Source organism: Equus przewalskii, chromosome 15 (genome assembly GCF_037783145.1).
Source record: "Equus przewalskii isolate Varuska chromosome 15, EquPr2, whole genome shotgun sequence".
NCBI lineage: Eukaryota > Metazoa > Chordata > Mammalia > Perissodactyla > Equidae > Equus > Equus przewalskii.
In genome coordinates, this window is record NC_091845.1 from 56,962,696 (window position 1) to 56,983,849 (window position 21,154).

At 35.6% G+C, this 21,154-nt stretch overlaps 1 protein-coding gene across 8 annotated transcripts in view; it reads right to left on the reverse strand.

Moving 5' to 3' along the window:
* CMC1 (C-X9-C motif containing 1) overlaps positions 1 to 21,154 on the reverse strand; it is an 89,814-nt gene that overhangs the window by 37,245 nt on the left and 31,415 nt on the right. The window lies entirely within an intron of this gene.

Below are 21,154 nucleotides of genomic sequence, written 5' to 3' on the forward strand. Positions count from 1 at the left end.
TCCTTAACTTTGGAACTTTTCTTTTAAAACGAAAGGTTAAATGGAAAGAAGAAAACTGAGATATTTCACCTACTAATAAAAAATATCATTATGGAATGTATTCTTGAACAGTGATAATTCAAAGATGAACAATAGAGTATATTCTTATAGGCATGTTCCTGAATAACACAAATCATAAATGAATATTTGAATATCAACACTCTCAGTAGGAACCATGTAGCAGATAGGAAAGACATACTTAAGTCTATTTAATATAAATGCTTTGCATAACTTTACATTCATTAAATGGCATGTTAAAATGTATAGGGGGAAAAAGGTGAAGAATCCAATCTCAATAACAATTAACCCTACATAAACTACCCAACATAACCCATTATAGGAAAAGCAATGTTCCTTCAAGGTCAAAAATATGAAGAGGTTTCCTGACTGCCCATCTAAGCTAAATCTGTATCATGAAGTAGAAGTGCTGATGTTCAAACAGGCCCACTCAAAATACTGATGTAGCAAAAAAAAGAGTTATTGTATCAATGTGAAAAAATACAAGTTAGCAAGGCCACTAACCTATACCACTCAACAATGGTATATTTCATTCAGCCTTTTTTTAATGAAACTCAGAAATTGGGCATATACGAGTCTACTGTGTATATACCTGTGGACTTAGTGATCTAAAACAACCACAAATCAGTCTCTGCTCATTTAGATTAGAATCCATACATGAAACCTGACAAACCAAAGAATGTACTGATGGAACATGGAGAAGAGAGAGGCTACCAAGGAGGGTGGAGTTTGTGTGCCATGAGGTTAGCAATTTTCAGAATAGGAAAGAGAGAAAAGGAGTAGTCATAGAATTTATGTGATAGAAAGGGGGCCAAAGTTTAAGACTGCAAGAGCATACTTAGCTCACCACTTCCTAAGAGTTTGCTGAGAATCTTTGGCCCAGTGGAAAAGAACTTGAAGGCTGGACTCGATAATTTGGGGCTCAACCTCCAAGATGGAAGTAAAGGAAAGAAAGGTTAAAGAAAGAGAAAACACACACACAAAAGCTAGGAGTAGCAGCAGCAACAACAAAACAACCAAAACCTTAGAGTCTTTATGAAAGAGTGTTCTGAGTAGTAAAAGAATGTAACTTTAAGATATAAAAAATGAGCGGAGGACAGGAGTAAAATCCACATGGCTTTTACTATATGCTGCTTTAAGAGGCAATTCTGCGCTGACCCTTGTTTGTCAACCTTGCTGCACGTTCAGATTGCCTGAGGAGCTTCAATCATCAAGGTAGAATAAGAAGTTCTGTAGGAATATGATGATTTGAATCCCATCATGTGAATAGATTTGACTGGGGAAGACGTGGGAGGAAAAGACACAGAAGCAATTGCATGGAGCCTTTATCACTGGGGCATTGTGTAAACAGGCCCACTCTGAAAATCATGGGGTACTAATGAAATTAAAGAATTCCTTAATAAACTCAACCATATATGTCAACTATATGGTCTCCTGAGGCCAACATAAGAGAAAAACAAACAGTTCAGATTTTTCACACTATAGTACATCAGAAAGTATGGTTAGTCAAACCTTCAAACATGATTGAAAATTCAATTTTGCAAAAGTTTAAATTTTATGAGCTTAGCATAAATAAATCTATGGGAGGACACCCCAGGCAAAGAATAGGATGTAACATATCTTAAATTTAAGTTTGCGCCCTGTACTAACACAATCTGGGATTCAGGGAATGTCTAGCTCTCCTGAAAGTGAGTTTCAAAATTCCAAATGTAGTCTTGACTCTCCTTCTAGGACGGTCTAGTTCAGTTCTGTAGGTGAGTGATGAGAAAAGTAAGTAAGGACTGTAACTGCACCCATCTGCACTTAGTTGGAATAGAATTGCTCCTGCTGATCCAATAGCGGCACCTTTCACCAAAACAAAGGGCTACTATCTCTCTGGAAAAGTCAGTCAAAACCGAAATGAAATCACCTGAGCTCAGGACTCCAAGAGGCTTAGAAAGACAACTAAAAGAGAGGTGAGACAATATTATTGCAGAGAGAACTGGGTTCTAATCAGGTATTTGATATTAACCCATAGTTTGACCTAAGGCTAATCAATTATCTAATCTCTTACCTAAGGGACACTGGAAAAGATGACATTTAAAGATTCTGCCCATCATTTAAATTCTATGCAAGACTTAGTTCTTTGGCAAGGTCACTGACTAGGGAGGTGAAAGTATGGGACTGAACTACAGAAATACTTTATAATAAACATATGGCAAAGTGCAGAAAGTCAAGAGGAAGCTGAACTTGTGTGTGATGACCTGGAACTCTTATAGAAAGATAATATGTCCTAATAAGTCAAATCCAGTAAGATTTTCTCAAGCTTTGCTAGTAGAGATATTTAAAATAAGAAAAGATGTCTAATACTATGAACCCAGAGTTAAATCTGTGCTACGTTTTTGAGTGTGGTCATCTTTAAAACCAGTTTTAAGGATATGAGGAAGAATCAAAGGGATAAAAAAAATTCAACAAACATATTAATCACTCATGCAATTTAAAGATAAGGGCACAGGTATTATACTAGAATGCAGAGTAAAACTACTAGTGTCAATTAGGGGGAAAAAAGGCAGCCTCACAATGCGAACTTTCAGTTCGTGTAAGCAGAAGTCAATTGCCATTAAATTAAGAGAATAAGTTGCTATTTAGCCATTCTTAGACCAAAGAAGGTTTTTCTTTAGCTTGGGGGACTTAAAATAAAATGTTGGATTTAAAAATCTGACAAATCTGATGAATCAATTTCTCTAGAAAAGATAACGAATAACACATGCCTCAGGATACCTGTAAGAACAAGAAAAGACTATGTCCCAATTAACTCCGTAGAAGGACTACACTGCAGTTAATGCTCATCCTCTCACAGCAGCCTGACACTTTTCATAACTGCCAGCGGTTATGCTACAGCAGCCTGAGCCAGGGGTGTCCCTTTAGCACTAGCAACACACATCATTGCCTGTCACTTTAATGAATAACAGCTTCTAGTTTTAAAAGAATGCAGAAAGCCAAAATTTAGAAAGAAAAGTTGGCAATATGTCTTGTGTTCTGTTGCAGAATTAATCTTCTTTCCATTCTATTTGTATAGTCTTTTTCTGGGAAGGGAGAGAGGAAGACAGGAGAGAGGGACCAAAGAGAGGGAGAAAGGACAGACTTCACATGCTTCTGATTTCTTACTAGAAAACAAATCTAAACTTCTGTTTCAGGTTTACAAGGCACTCCAAAGTCAGTCTTGACTCCCAGTCTTTATTTGCCATTATCCCCTAAAAGCAGCAGTGGTCTCCTCAGGTCAATCTCCCTACTGCTGTATAGACAAACGATGCCCATTCTCACTTCTGTGCCTTGAATGCTGAGTCTATGGTCTGAAATGCTTTTCAGCTTCCCCACACTTACCCAAATCATAAGCCATACTTCAAAGTCCAGTTCTTAGCCCATGTTCTTCATTAAGTCTCACCTGACTAAATCAGAATTCACTGGGGTCTTTTTTTCTAACATGTAGTTATCTTATTATAAATTGTTTTATATGGTGTAATTCTATTTTATGTATGCTTGGTTTGTCTCTCATCAACCAGACAATAGGTTCTTAAAAGTAAGTCTCATATTTCTACTCTGCCTCTATAACACCTCTCACAATGTTAAACATGTGATAGGCATTCAATAAATATTTAATAAGAATGCTACTAAAATTAATTCTGTAAATTAAGAGAACATCATTTTTAAAAGTTTTAAAAATTTTTGAAGAAGCTAATGTCTGGTTAGCTACTCAATCTTCTTTACCTATATCCAATGAAAAATAATTGACAAATGCAAAACAAAATCCTAGAAAACTTAGAAAAAGAACAAGTTTTAAAAATTATCCATATTCCCAACACTTAGAAATAACTTCTGTTAACATTTCTTCATAGTATTAATCATAATTTTAATTTAAATATTTATAATAACCATCTCCCCCACCACACTTAAACTCTGTAAGAACAAGGACTGAATCTGTTTCAGTCACATTTATGTACACAGTGTAGTGTATTTACAGTGCTTCATACATGGTAAGCGCTCATAAAGAATTTATGGAATTAGTTAATTTTGGTAAGCCCTTCCTGTATTTTTAAATTTTAATTTAATTTAATTTAACCAGAAATCAGGAGATTTTTTCAGTAAAGAGCCATACGGTAAACATTTTAGCCTTTGTGAGCTATCTGGTCTCTGCTGCAACTACTCAAATCTACTGTTATAGCATGAAAGCAGCCAGAGGCAAGACATAAGTAAATGGGCGTGGCTGTGTTCCAATAAAACAGAGACAAGCAGCAGGCAAGATTTGACCATTAGGCTGTAGACTGCCAACTCCCAAACGAAAATAATATATTACAACTAGTCTCTCATATCAATAATGCATTTATTATGATCACAATGTGTGTATATCATTTCCCATACTATAATTTTCATAATTAATCAGACTCAGTTGACATCTAAGTTTTTGGCAATATTCCATATTTATATAATGCTATGTTGAACACACTAATGCATATTTTATTGCACACCTCCTCTGATCATGTCCTTAAGACACATTCCTATCAATAGAATTGCTAGGTCAAGAAACAGCCCCATTTATAAATTTTTGTTAATTTTTTAAAGTACATACAAACCCCCTTCATGACATTGTGCTGGTCTATATTCCTAGCCAGCAATGTAAATAGTGGCTTGTCTAAAATCTCATCAACATTATACATTATATATATTTTCTTACCCACAAATACTCCATCATGCACGTGATTAGAGTTCTATGTTTGTTTACTTTTTTCTTATGGGATGACATTTATATACAATGAAATAAACAAATCTTAAATACAGCACTCAATGAAACAAAAGTATACACCTGTGCAACACAAAACAGCAAAATATAGAACACTAAAATCACTCCAGAAAGTTCCTTTAATGTTCCTTTCCATTCGATACCTGAAGCACTCCCACTCCAATGATGCAATCATTGTTTGAATTAATTTAGCTTATTCTAGAACACCATATAAATGCTGTCTGTTCTAGAACCTAGTATTTCTAAAAGGTATTACTTTTATATTTCCCTTTTATTTACATTTCACTCAGAATAACAGTTTTGAGATTCAACTCTGCTATTATGCATAATACTACTTTATTCAATTTTACTGCTGAAGAGTATTCCATTGTATAAGTATACCAGAATTAGTCTCTCTCTTTTCCTTTTGAGAGATGCCTGGGCTATTTTCCATTTTTGGCTATTAGGAATAAGCTACTATAAGCATTATAGTGAAACATAAGTCTCATTTCTCCTGGATAGAATTTCTGGGTCATTGGGCAAGTGTGCGTTTAGTGAATGCTGTCAGTGTTTTAATTGTAGCCATTCTGGTAGGAATGCAATTCCAATTACATAAACATTATCATTATGATATTGTCCTCCAAGCCCATAAGATTCTGTTCATCTTTTTAAATCTTTTTCTCTGTTCTTTAGATTGTATATTTCTATTGATCTATCTTTACACTCATGACTCCTTCTGTCATTTTCATTCTGAAGTTTTTACAGCAGGTTTTTTTTCAGTTCTAGAATTTCAATTTAGGTCTTCTTTTATTGTTTCATATTCTCTGTTAAGATTTCTTGTCTTTTTATTCACTGCAATCATATTGTCCTTTACATTCTTAAGTAAGTACAACAGCTGATTTACAATCCTTGTCTGCTAATTTCAATGTCTTAGTTATCTTGAAGTTAGCCTCCATTGATTTCTTTTCAGAATAGGTAATATTTTCACGTTTCTGCGTACACTGAATAATGTGGCATTGGATCATGAATATTGTGAATGATATCATATAAAAAGTTTGGATTCTGAGGAGTGATGTCAGCATCATGGCAGTGAGAGCTCTTCCCTTAGACTCTCCCCGCTAAGATACAACAAAAAGGACATTCATAAACCAACAGAGGACATTCATACAACACAAAAGACATCTGAGAGACCCACACAGCCACATGTCTGAAGGCCGAGGTGCTGGACCCCCTGGGAGGAAGTGGGAGGAGGTAAGGGATGCTCCTCTCCCTCCCCAGCAGAGACCCAGAGTGCCACACCACAAGTGGCTATGAGAGGAGGGGGAAGGGGTGGCTCTCCATGGGAATACCTTCTCTTTCCAAGTTCCTTCACAGTCCATGAGAAAGCCCTACACAGAGGTTATTGCAGGTGGTGTCTTCATCAGGCCAGCACCCAAGGAGAGCAGATAGTGAGGGCAGAGGAAGAACACCCCAGGATTAGGCATGCAAAAGAAAGCACCCCTCCCACAGCCAGGCTCCAGCTCAGCAAGTCAGCCAGAGCACCCATGCATAGGTTAGAAAAACAGCAGCTGTGAGTGAGCAAGCCAGAAATCGCAGATAGACCCTGTCAGCATAGATTCTAAGGAAAGGCAGAGACACCAGGGATAGCTGTGGGATCAGAATACACAGTTCCTGACCCCCCTCCCCAGTGGCCACAGGTGGAATCTGCAACCAGATACCATCACTACGCGAGGGCAAAACTCCACGCTATCAAACAGTCTGAAGAAATATATTAGTAGTCCAGACCAGAAGGAAAAAGACAAGCACCCAGAAATTATCCTGAAGGAACAGAAATTTACAATCTAAATGACAGAGTATTCAAAATAGCCATCACAGAAAAACCCAATGTGTTACAAGAAAATACAGATAGACAGTTTAATGAAATCAGAAACAAAATTAATGAACAAAGGGAATTCTTCACAGAGATTCAAACTATAAAGAAAAACAAATCAGAAATGTTGGAGATGAAAGACACAATGTGTGAGATAAAGAAAAATCTGCACTCCCTGAATAACAGAGCTGATTTATGGAGGGCAGAATTAACAGTATCGAGGACAGAAACATAGAAATGCTTCAGATGGAGGATAGAGAACTAAGACTAAAAAGAAATGAAGAAATTCTCCAAGAAATATCTGACTCAATTAGGGAATGCAACTTAAGGATTACAGGTATCCCAGAGGGAGAAGAGAAATAGAAAAGAGAAGAAAGCTTGTTCAAAGAAATAATAGCTGAGGATTATCCAAACCAGCAGAAGGAACTGGAAATACAAGTAAAAGAAGCTAATAGAACTCCAAATTATATCAACTGTATAAAGACATTCTGCAAGGCATACAGTAGCAAAACTGGCAAAAGTCAATGAAAAAGAAAAAATATTAAGGGCAGCAAGGCAGAAGAAATTAACCTACAAAGCAACCCAATCAAGCTTCCAGCAGATTTCTCAGCAGACACCTTATAGGCTAGGAGAGAGTGGAATATATTCAAAATTCTGAAAGACAAAAACTTTCAGCCAAGAATACTCCATCCAGCAAAGATATCCTTCAGATATGATGGAGAAATAAAAATTTTCCCAGATAAACAAAAGCTGAGGGAGTTCATCACCATAAGACCCCACCTTGAGCAAGGAAAAAAACAGGCAGACAAAATCAGAAAATTGCAGCTGTCTATCAGAACAGGTTAGCAAACAATTATAACATTAAAGATAAAGGGAAGGAAAACATCAAAAATAAATATAATCTCGTTATTTTAACCACAAACTCATAACACAAGATGGAATAAGTTGTGACAACAGTAACTTAGAAGGGGAAGAGAAAAGGGATGGAATCAGCTCAGAATAAGGAAATAAGAGGCTATCAGAAAATGAACTATCTCATCTATGAGATTTTTTTATACAAACTTCATGGTAACCACTAAACAAATAATCAGAATAGAGATACAAATGACAAATAAAAAGAAAACTGAGAAAACCCTTATAAAGAACTACCAAACTGAACTGGTAGTCTGAAATACACAGGATGAGAAACAAAGGACATACAGAACAATGTGGAAATGAGGGATAAATTGGCAGCATTAAGCCCTCATATATCAATAGTCATTCTAAATGTAAATGGACTGAATTCTCCAATCAAAAGACAGAGTGGTGGAATGAATTAAAGAACAAGACCCAAGAATATGCTGCCTCCAGGAAACACATCTCAGCTCTAAAGAGAAACACAGGCTCTGAGTGAAGGGATGGAAGACTATACTCCAAGCTAATGGCAAACAAAAGAAAGCAGGTGTTGCCATATTTATATGAGACAAAGTAGACATCAAGATAAAACAGGCAATGAGAGACAGAGACAAAGAGGGACAGCATATAATGATAAAAGGAACACTCCACTCAGAAGACATAACACTTATAAAAATATATGTACCCAACACAGGACACCAAAGTACATAAAGCAACTATTAACAAACCTAAAAGGAGATATTAACAATAACACAATAATAGTAGAGGACCTTAACATTCCACTTATATCAATGGATAGATCATCCAGACAGAAAGTCAACAAGGAAATAGTGGATTTAAATGAAAAAGTAGACCAGATGGACTTAATAGATAGATATAGAACATTCCACCCAAAAACAGAAGAATACACATTCTTCTCAAGTGCACATGGAACATTCTCAAGAATAGACTATATGCTGAGAAACAAGGCAAGCCTCAATAAATTTAAGAAGATTGAAATCATATCAAGCATCTTTTCTGACCATAATGCTATGAAACTAGAAGTCAACTACAAGAAAAAAGCTGGGAAAGTGACAAATATGTGGAGACTAAACAACATGCTACTGAACAACAAATGGATCACTGAAGAAATTAAAGGCAAAATCAAAAAATATCTGGAGACAAATGAAAATGAAAATACACCATAACAACTCATATGGGAGGCAGCAAAAGCAGTCCGAAGAGGGAAATTCATAGCAATACAGGCCCACCTAAACAAATAAGCAATCTTAAACTACAGCTACCAGAACTAGAAAAAGAAAAACAAACAAACTCAGCAGAAGGAGGGAAATAATAAAAATTAGAGCAAAAATAAATGAAACTGAAACAAAAAAAATAGTAGAAAGGATCAATGAAAGTAAGAGCTGACTCTTTGAGAAGACAACAAAATTGACAAACCCTTAGCCAGACTCACTATGAAAAAAAGAGAAAAGGCTCAAATAAATAAAATTAGAAATGAAAGAGGAGAAATTACAATGGATACCACAGAAATACAAAGGATTATAAGAAAATAGTATGAAAAACTACTTGGCAACATATTAGACAATCTAGAAGAAATAGATAAATTCTTAGACTCATACAACCTCCCAAAACTAAATCAAGAAGAAATAGAGAATCTGAATAGATCAATCACAAGTAATGAGATTGAAACTGTTATCAAAAACTCCCAAAAAATAGAAGTCCAGGACCAGATGGCTTCTCTGGAGAATTCTACCAAACATTCAAAGATTTAATATCTATCTTTCTAAAACTATTCCAAAAAGTTGAAGAAGACAGCACACTTCCTATTTTACAAGGTCAACATCACACTGATCCCAAAGCCAGAGAAGGACAACACAAAGAAGGAAAATTACAGGCCAGTATCGCTGATGAACATAGATACAAAAATCCTCAACAAAATATTGGCAAACCGAATACAGCAATACATTAAAAAGATCAAACACCATGATCAAGTGAGATTTATATCAGGGACGAGTGATGGTTGAACATCCGCAAATCAATCAATGTGATACACCACATTAACAAAACGAGGAATAAAAACCACATGATCATCTCAATAGATGCAGAGAAAGCATTGGACAAGATCCAGCATCCATTTATGATAAAAATTTTCATAAAATGGGTACAGAAGGAAAGTACCTCAACATAATAAAGGCCATATATGACAAAACCACAGCCAACATCATACTCAATGAGGAAAAACTAAAAGCCATCCCTCTGAGAACAGAACAAGACAAGGATGCCCACTCTCATCACTCTTACTTAACATGGTACTGGAGGTCTTGGGCAGAGCATTTAGACAAGAAAAAGAAATAAAAGGAACCCAAATAAGCAATGAAGAAGTGAAATTCTCACTGTTTGTAGATGACACAATTTTATAAGGAGAACACATCAGAAAACTACTAGAAATAATCAACAACTACAGGAAAGTTGCAAGGTACAAAATCACCAAGAGGGTGAAAGAGCTATATAATGAAAACTGTAAGACATTATTGGACGAAATTGATGATGACATAAAGAAAAGGAAAGATATTCCATGCACGTGGATTTGAAGAATAAAAATGGTTAAAATGTTCATACTACCTAAAGCAATCTACAGATTCGATGCAATCCCAATCAGAATCCCAATGACAGTCTTCATGGAAATAGAACAAAGAATCCCAAAATTCATATGGGGCAAGGAAATTAGAATAGCTACAGCAACAAACAAAATATAGAATAGCTAAAGCAATCCGGAGAAAAAAGAACAAAGGTGGAGGCATCACAATCTTGGACTTCAAATTATACTACAATCTATAGTAATCAAAACAGCATGGGACTGGTACAAAAACAGACACACAGATAAATGGAACAGAATTGAAAGCCCAGAAATAAAACCACACATCTGAGGACTGCTAATCTTCAACAAAGGAGCTAAGAATATACAATACAGAAAGCAAAATATCTTCAATAAATGGTGTTGGGAAAACAGGACAGCTGCATGCAAAAGAATGAAAGTAGACCATTGTCTTTTGCCATACACAAAAATTAACTCAAAATGGACAAAAGACTTGAAGGTAAGATGTGAAACCATAAAACTCCCACAAGAAAATATAGGCAGAACACTCTTTGACATCAAGTCTTAGAAGGATCTTTTCGAATACCATGTCTACCGGGGAAAGAGAAACAAAAGAAAAAATAAACAAATGGGACTTCATCAGACTAAAGAGCTTCTGCAAGGCAAAGGAAACCAGGAACAAAACAAAAAGACAACCCCTCAACTGCGAGAAAATATTTGCAACTCACATATCCAACAAGGGGTTAATCTCCAAAACATATAAAGAACTCATAAAACTCAACAACAAAAAAACAAACAACCCCATCAAAAAATGGGCAGAGGATATGAAAGGACATCTTTCCAAAGAAGAGGTACAGATAGGCAATAGGCACACGAAAAGATGTTCAACATCACTAATCATCAGGGAAATGAACTACACTAAGATATCGTCTTACACCCAGGAGAATGGCTATAATAACCAAGACAAAAAATTACAAATGTTGGAGAGGATGTGGAGAAAAGGGAATCCTCATACACTGCTGTTGGGAATGCAAACTGGTGTAGCCAGTATGGAAACAGTATGAAGATTTCTCAAAATATTAAAAATAGAAATACCATATGGCCCAGCTATCCCACTACTGGGTATTTACCCAAAGAACTTGAAATAAACAATTCAAAGAGAGTTATGCGCCCCTATGTTCACTGCAGCATTATTCACAATAACCATGAAGTGGAAGCAAGCCAAGTGCCCACTGACTGATGATTGGATAAAGAAGATGTGGAATATACACAATGGAATACTACTCAGCCATAACAAAAGACAAAATCATCCCATTTGCAACCATATGGATGGATCTTGAGGGTATTATGTTAAGCGAAATTAGCCAGAGAAAGACAAGCACCACATAATTTCACTCATATGTGGAAGATAAACAAATACATGGACAAAGAGAACAGATTAGTGGTTATAGAGGGGAAAGGAGTTGGAGGGTGGGCATAAGGGGTAAAGGGGCACAATTACATGGTGACTGACAAATAATATGGTAAAACTGAAATTTCACAATGTTATAAACTATTGTGTTTAGATTCTGTTCTGTTTCTCTGAAGAACTGTTTTTCTTTTTCATTTCAGCAGTCAGTCTTCTTCACTGAACTCAAACTGCAGAACCCCATCTCCTCTGCAACATACAGCAGGAAGCAGCTCAAATTTTGGTTCAGTTCTCTTAGCCTTAACCGAGCTGCTTGGAGTTTGCCCCATATGTAGTTTAGGATTAAGCTAGAGATATAGGCAGAGTATATGCACAGACTTTGAGGCCCCTTTCTCTGGCTCTCTCCTTATTAGGATTTATGCTCTTCCCCCCACCTCACCCCAACACACAACTAAAAAACTTCCAGGGCCTGTAGTTACACTAAACCCTGAGCTTGCTTCTTCAAACCAGCAACACCAAATGCCAACTGGTCAGTCTCAGCCACCCTACGGGGCACATTCCCCCAGTGCTATTCCCTTCCTTCAGTGTTTGACTTCCCTCTGATTTCCATCTGCTTTTGTTTACCCTCCAATGCCTTCAGGTAGTTGTTTTTAAATATTGTTCATAGTTTATAGTTGTTTTCTGCAGAAGGACGTACATGATAAGAGCTAAGCCAGAAACTGAACTCCTCCATTATGAATTTTTAAATCACATCAAGTTTATGGGTTACATATAGTGGTATAAGGCATGGTTTGCAAGTAAACCACTGAAAGTGAGAGCAAATATTTTCCATGTTCGATAATATGAATTTATCAGAAAGAAACTTTGTGCCCTTTGCTCATTCTTTAAATTGGCTATTCATCGATTCCTTACTGATAAGTCTTTATACACTAAGAATATTAAACTTTTGTCACACATGGTAGAAAAATATTTTCTTAGTTTGTGATCTTTCTATTATGTTTATAGTATATGACATATAGAAAATTTTATTTTATATATTTATAGTTTTGTATTATAAAATATAACATTTGATTCTTGACAGCGTTATTTTTTAAAGAAACATAAGTTCATTATGGAGAATTTTTAAAAGCCTATGAAAATAAAAATCACCCATAATCCACTTTCTTCCTCCCTTATCCCTTATGGTGTTTTTAAAACTTGGATACACTTCTAATCATTTGGAAGTCTGTTTAACATTATCTGCTGAAGTTGAAATTATACATATCATATGATGGAGAAATTTCATTGCTAGGTATATAACTAACAGAAATACAGACATATGGATACCAAAGGACATGAACAAGAATGTGTATAGGGGTATTATTTGTATAAAATCTCAAAATGACCTAAATATCCATCACAGTAGAATGGATGAATAAATTATAGCACATTCATATAATGGTATTATATGACAATGAAAATGAAAGAACTATTATTACATCAAAAAATGAATGAATCTAACAAACATCATGTTGAGTAAAAGAAGTCCAACACAAAGAGCACATACTGTATGATTCCATTTAAATTAAAAAATGGATGAACTAATCTATGCAGTTTGCAGTCAAAATGGTGATTACTTTTTGCTAGAAGGAAAGGATAGTGATTGGGAGTGAGCACAAAGAAGGCTGGCTTCTAGTAATTTCTATTTCTTGATCTCAGTAATAGTTACACAGATATGTTTACTCTGTCATACTTCATCAAGTTATACACTTGTAAATTGTTCATAGAAGATATAAAAAAGTTTACTTAAAGAAAATAATGTTTTCATTTGGAGAATATGAAAGACTACACATAGGAAAAGAAATAATCTATGATCCACCTCCTTCCTTCTCATAATTCCAGATGATTATTAAATTTTGAATGTATTTATTTTTTCCTACATACATGTATTTTATAATTAGAATTATACTATGTATATAATTTTATATCATGCTTTTTTAAACTGAGCGTACGTACATGTTCACGTCTGTTGATCTTTCACAAAATCAACTATTAGCACAAAATATTTTACTTGATGTTATTTTTCATAAGAAGATATAAGGTAATAAAAACCAAGAAAAGAGTTTCAATTTCAGTAAAAACTAAACATCAGAGAAGTAGACAGTGTTAATCATAAACTATAAAAACAAATAAAACATTTAACTTCAACACATAACTCAAATTACTATGCTATGAGTGTATGACTGCATTTTTAATGAGCAAAATGGGCCTATAGTTTGTATATGGAAGGCTACAGCCCCTTTTAAAAGAGTGCTACAGCAAACAATATTAGAAGTGTTCCCAGAAAATGAAATAAAAATTAAAAATTACTTAAGCTATTGGAAGAAAATAACTTTTCCATCTTGGTGAAGTCTAGGATAAGGGGCACATAGCAAAGACAATCCCATAACTAGAAACAAACTAGCACATAGGCCAGAAAGGACAAACACTAGGCAAAGCATATCATCACCACCAAAGTTACCACTCCTGACAGACACAGGTAATTGAGCTAAGGACACTCTTTCTGACTGATAGTGTGCTAGGCAGCCACTTCCAACTGATTCAAGTTGGCACAGATGAACTGTATTTGCCATCTTTGACACAGTCAAATGGTATGTTATAATGGAAAGAGCACGAGGATGGGAATTAAGATACCTGGATTTTAATATCAATTCTGATATATTAACAAGTCATATGATACTGAATAATTTAATCTCTTTACTGTGGCATAAGACCATGTCCTTGTATTCCCCACTGTACCTAGCACCATAAAGTACACATAGCAGTACCAAAGTACAGTTTGTTGAATTAACAAATCAGGGTAGCCATGATTTTTTCTGGAAGGGAAGTGGTCCATGTGGAATCTTAAAAAGAAAACCAAGGAATAAAAATGTCAGTTTCTAATCTATCACTGTCCAAGTTGAAAATGTGTACCATATGTAGACTAAGAACTTGCACTAGTTACATAAAAATATTAGAAAAATACCAGACCACCACAATTAGATAAACATTCTATTCCTTTGTTTCCTTTAAAAAGAGTGCTTAATTTTTACTCCTGTCTAATGCAATGGTTTCAAACTTAGACATCTACTAGACACCTCAAAGTTAACATATCCAAAACTATACTCCTGATTTATCAATTACCAAAAACTAAAACAAAATAATAAAATTTCTCCACACACAGCCTTCCTCATCTCTGTTAATTACAACTTTATCCTTTTCCTTGTTCAGGACAAATGATAGGGAGTCATCTCTTTCTCTCTTGGCTCTATCTTCAAAATAGATCCAGGTAAGCTCATTCTCATCATTTCCATTGCTACCACCCTTCCAATCCACCATCATCTGTCACATGGACTAACACAATCACATCCTTAACCTGGCATCCCTGATTCTGCCCTTGCCCCTATTCCATCTATTCTTAACATAGCAGTGAGTGATGCTATGAAACTGTAAATCAGACCCTGTCTCACTCCACTACTCTAAGCCACCGACGTCTTTCCATTTCTCTCCCTAGTACCTGCAAGTCCTCAGCACCTAGTAAGACCCTAAATGATTCTGCCCCCGATCACTTTGCTGAACCCTCACTTTCCACTCTCCTCCGCATTCATTCCATCCTAATCACAGTGACCTTTTCGGTGCCCCTCAAACACGGCAGCTTCACCTAATGCTTGAGAGTCTTTCCATATGCTATCCCTTCTCTTCACGTCATTCTTCCCAGAGATATCTGCATGTCTCACTCTTTCAAGAGTTTTGTCCCAATGTCACTTTCTCAGTGAGACCTCTACTGACCACCCATTAAAAACTGCAGCCCCATTCTAACCCCAGCACCTCCCACTGCCCTTACCCGACTTTATTTTTCTCCATATCACTTATATTTACTTATAATAACTTATATTTTAATCCTTCCTTCATTGAAATATAAGGACTATAATGGTAAAGATTTTTGCCTATTTTATTCACTGTTCATATAATGGTGACTGGCATATGAGAAATACTAAGTAAATATTTTTGAATGAGTATGTTTCATACAACCCTAAGGTTCCATTCAAGTGCTTAAGGGAATTTGGAAATTCTGTTTTTGCTTTGTAAAAACACATTTTTAGTGATGCAATAATTGACTAACACTAAAATATATGCAAATAATATTACCAAATATTAAACTTGTTTATGGGCCTCAGAATAAAATATCTATCATATCTGTTTAACTGAACAATATTCTGAAAATCTGAGAAATCATAAGAAATCATTAGTATGTAGAACTACTTTTTTATGTGATTTAGGATTTACTCCATATTTTGCATCCCTCAAAAAATTAAACCACAAAAACAAACTGGAAGAGGAGATATATACTAGGCTGCAACTGTAATCTATAACATCCAATTTAAAACTGCTTCATGAAAATAACATTGTTTTCATGCATTGACTCTCTGTAAATGTAACAAAATTAAGCATAACAAAATAAAATACTGCTTTTGTCTGTTTCATACATTACAGTTTAAAGCAAATTCTAGCCCCTCCAAAAAAGAACTGATTATTTTTTAAATGGTTCTGAATCTCCTAGTATAATGCAATCCAGAGTTTTGTACAAACCAAATTTCCCCCTTTTTTATTTTTCCAACAGACATACAAGATTCCTCTAAGAATGCACTTCGGTCAAAACATAATTATTTACAAGTATTTGCGAAAAGTTTACCAATCACAGGCTCTGATTATCTGGAAACAATGCCAATTATAACTGGAGCATCATGAGGCAGCTTAAGGAAAGTGTGATCTTGTTCTCAGATTTTATATATAAGGGCATGATACTGCTTAAAGACCATATTTAATTTTGGATTAATTTCTCATAAGATGATAGGATTTAAGTCTATTACAGCAAAGCAATTGAAAGTTGATTTTTCTAAGAAAACTAGAAAAATAATAAAAACTTGTTAATGAAATACTGACAGAAGTTAGAACTCATATTTTACATTAATATTTATTCATTTTCACAATATTTCTAAGTTTCAAGTCATGTAATTCTTTGCTTTTATGTTCAAATGTAGACTTTTCACACTTAATACCGTCAAAGATAAGTTGCATAAATTGGTTGTGTAAATATTAAATCCACTTGCCCTGACAAAATTCCCTGCTAATTTAGTTATTTAAAGATTTAGCATTTAAAGCCTTAACTTACCTCTAAAACTAAAACATGCTGTACCTTTCTCTGTTGAGAAAACAACTAGCCATTTTATTCAAGAGTATTTATGTCCAATTACACACAATTTTATTACAAAATTGCCCTGTTATTCAGAAACAAGACTACCATAATAAACCATTAAGTCCTACAATAGAGGCATGAGTTAACAAATGTAACTGAGAACCACTAAATCAATGAGTAATGACTGTTACATACTTTCTTCAGTTGTTTTAAAAATAATTCAGCTGTATTTGCGATTGACATAGATCTATCACTCATGACATCAGGCCCAATAGGTGCACACAAATACTTACTGCTAATTAACTTCTATTACAATCACATGTCAGTTAACAATGGGGATACATTCTGAGAAACAAGTCAGGCGATTTCGTTGTTGTGCGAACATCATAGAGTGTACTGAAGGGGAACAAAATTTGCCATCCCAAATGTGTCTCTTTAACATGAGGATTATTTTTGGCTGATTATTTTTAAGAAACAAAACCTCAAAGTTTTTCTTGTTACCACCCCCTCAACTGCCTAAAAGAATTCAGATTAAAAAAACCTGTCTCAGGAAATGAGCTATCACTTTAGCATAACATGAAGTAGGTGGTAGACAGGGAGAAACACAGAGAAGCCTATTTGTTGGGCTCCCCTCTGTGTCTTCTGTTTCTGTGTGGCCAAACACTTGTTTTCCAAACATTTGCTTCTTTCCCCCTACCCATGAATTGCCTTCCTTCCCTTTGAAGTCCCTGACTCTCCCCACCCCCAACATCTTCTTTTGTCATTAGCTGAGGATGGTATTTAAGGTGAGGGCTTTAGCCATTTGGCTAGTTAGTTTTCCTGGATTTCTCCCATGTAGACATATTATTAAACTTTTGTTTGTTTTTCTCCTGTTAATCTGTCTCATGTCAATTTAATTAGACCAGACAGAAGAACCTACAATGGTAGGGGAAAATTTCTTCCTCCCCTACAGGAGTTAAACAAACCTAGAAGGCACAGCCTACTACACACCTAGGCGATACGGAACTAATCTTATGGGACCACCGTTGTACATGTGGTCTGTCATTGACCAAAATGTTATTATGTGATGCATGACTGTATGTCTATGTGCAGAAAAGAATTAACATGGCAGGGCTGAAACTGCTATACTTAGAAAGGTGTGCTTGCAAGGTTGGCCCTTAGCTGGCATCTGAGAACTTGGATTGGGGAGCATTCCCACCATTCTCTAATTGTAATAGTGGCTTACTGGGCCTAAACTGTTTGTGCAAACTATATGGTTTATGCTGAACATCTGCTTTCCTTCCGGGACTCTAAAATTTTGGTATATGCTGTGCAGAGGGTGCCCACATGACCAACTCCCAATAAAAACTCTGAGGACTGAGTCTCTAATGAACTTCGCTGGTAGAAAACATTTCACACATGTTGTCACAATTCGATGCTGGAGGAATTAAGTACATGATGAGTGACTCTGCTGGGGGAAGACTCTTGGAAGCTGGCACCTAGTTTCCTCTGGACTTCATGCCATGTGCCTTTCTCCTTTGCTAGTTTTGCTTGCATCCTTTTGCTGTAAGAAATCTTAGCCATGACTATGACTACCTGCTGAGTCCTATGAGTCCTCCTAGCAAATCAGCAAACCCAGGGGTGGTCTTGGGGACCCCCAATACAATCTGATGTAGGTCCAAAGAAAAGAAATTGTATCTTATATCTCTTTATATTTCTTAGGGTCCATAGCATACTCTTGTACACAACAGATATTCATCATATTTGGTGATTTTATATATTATCCTCCTGATACATCCAAACCAGTCTAAAGAAGCATTGCATCTCCACTTCAGTGTTAGTTAACCTTGGTGAACTGGTTAAATGGAAAAAATATATGTGATAATAATGGCACAATTCAAACAACAAATGAAAAGTTTTGGGCAGGTTCAAGTAACACAGCTGGAGAGAAGATTGATTACTTCAACCATTTACAGTCTGTAGCCCTCCAATTTGTTTTAATGATGTTTTGATAGTTCTCTGTCTGCAAACATCCTAAAGAATATCCTAAGCATTCTTAATTTGATTTTCTTTGTTGTCAATTCACATATCTCTGGAATTTGGCAAAACGTAACATACTTCAGTTGTATGCAACTGAGAGAAGACGACAGGCATTTTATCAAGCTGTTGTGTTATTTAACTACAGCTCTGCAATGTTTCAAAAAAAAAATCCAGGGGCCGGCCCAGTGGCGCAGCGGTTAAGTGTGCACATTCCACTTCGGCGGCCCAGGGTTTGCTGGTTCGGATCGCGGGTGTGGACATGGCACCACTTGGCACACCATGCTGTGGTTGGCGCCCCACACATAAAGTGGAGGAAGATGGGCACGGCTGTTAGCTCAGGGCCAGCCTTCCTCAGCAAAAAGAGAAGGATTGGCAGATGTTAGCTCAGGGCTAGTCTTCCTCAAAAATAAAAAAAATCCATGCTTCCTTATATTTTATACAATTCCTTTAGAACTAACCCCACCTATTGGGCAAAAAATCAAAAAGACTACAACAGAAAACACTGATACAAAAGAAACATTAAAATAAGGTAAAAGAAGGACGAAGGGTGAAAGGAGTCAGTGATAGGAGAATATCTAGGTAAAAGAAAGTTCCAGGCCTCCCTGATGACAAAGAACTTTTTTGGTCTTGATCTGTCACAGCAGATAGAAGAAAAGCTTATTTTTAAAACAAACTTCATTATTCAACATATTAGACTTTATATGCAATGCCAATTATGCAATTCAAAAAAAGCAAAGAAATGTAATGAAGAATTTTTAAAAAACAGCTATTCAATGACTCTTCCTCTTATGGGAGGCTCTATTTCCAGAAGAAAAATTTATAATACTAGAATACATACTTTACCAATATATATGACAAACAATATTTTAAAAAATATTACTAACATAAAAAATATAAATCATTGAATCAGCGAAGAGTGAAACACATGGAAAAAGTCACAGAGTGGAAAGTAACCTCCAGAGGTCATCAAACCATCTTCCTAAAACACCACAAGCTGATAACTCCCAGATCCAAGAAAAAGCAATGATTCCATCGTCACACTTGGTGGAAGGGGATTTCTGTTTTGGCTTTTGGGAGTTTGGGCAAGCGGGAGGGAGGAGAAGGGAGGAAGTGAGAGAAAGACTGGCCATTCTAAAATTTTCCTTCAGTTCCATTACCAAAGTACTCAGTGTTCACTGTGTTAATGTGTTAATGTCTACAAATATACGTTAGTCATTTGTGTTAGTGGCTCCATTAACTGTCAATAATATCAGTGGCAAAAGAAGAATACTATAGAGTTTTCTATTTAAATCAATTGCTCAATTTCTTTTCTTTTGATATATGCTCTACCAACAGAGTTTATAATCTTCTCAAAGTTTGTGTAAGATCTGGATTCTTAATTCTGTACGTAACCTCTAAGTTAAGCCACCTTTACTCATCAAATCAAAGTTAAGTTCCAAAAGAAAAGGTGATGAGCACTATTTTCTGTTCAAAAAGAAACAAAAAAGTATATGTATTTTATAAAGACAAAGATTCTCAAGTTGACCAGTTTAATACAAACACTGCTTAATTGTCACCCAAAAGCTCAGATCTTCTCGTTTCGGGTTATAGTTTTCTTTGTATTGAAATGGCAAAGTTATTGTGACTTTATAAAAATTCACTGTAGAATCAGAATCATGTAGTTTGAGATAAAAGTCAAATTTAAGAAGTACTAGTGTATATAACAATGAAACATTCTAAATATTATCTGGTACTTAAGATATATTTTAATTGTGTTTAAACATAAGGTGAAATGTGCAACTCAGATTAAATCAGTGTAGAGTAAAAACCAATAGTGTATATATAGATAATGAAGATATCATGGAAGCTGGTTAAAAATTATAATGAAAAGAGAACTAGTAAAAATATAGCAACCTGGCTGAAATTGATATTCATTAGGGTACTCTTCACATCAATAGGGAGCATTTGGACTCTGTGGTCTTTATCAGTGTCCCAGCTGGTAATGGTTGAAGGTTAATGCTTTACCCCATTCTGTTCAATTTTCTATCCTAATTAGCCCTCCAAATCTATAGCTGTGAGCACCAAGTGTCTGTGCTCAAAAGAAACTAATTAATGCTAGCAAATTAGATCAAGTCCAAAGATCCAACAGCCAAACTCTTAGTTAAATGCTCCTTGTTAATAGGAAGTGTAGCTGTCAATAACTGCTGTTGGTGACTATAATGAGGCATCTTTCTTTCATTGAAAGTGATTTCATTTCTCTTTGTCCTCGGAAAAGCTGTTCCATTCCCTTCACAAACCTAAGTTGCTGGCAGTCTGACCCAGTTCTTATGATCAGCTGGGTTGAAATGCATGAAAAAAAA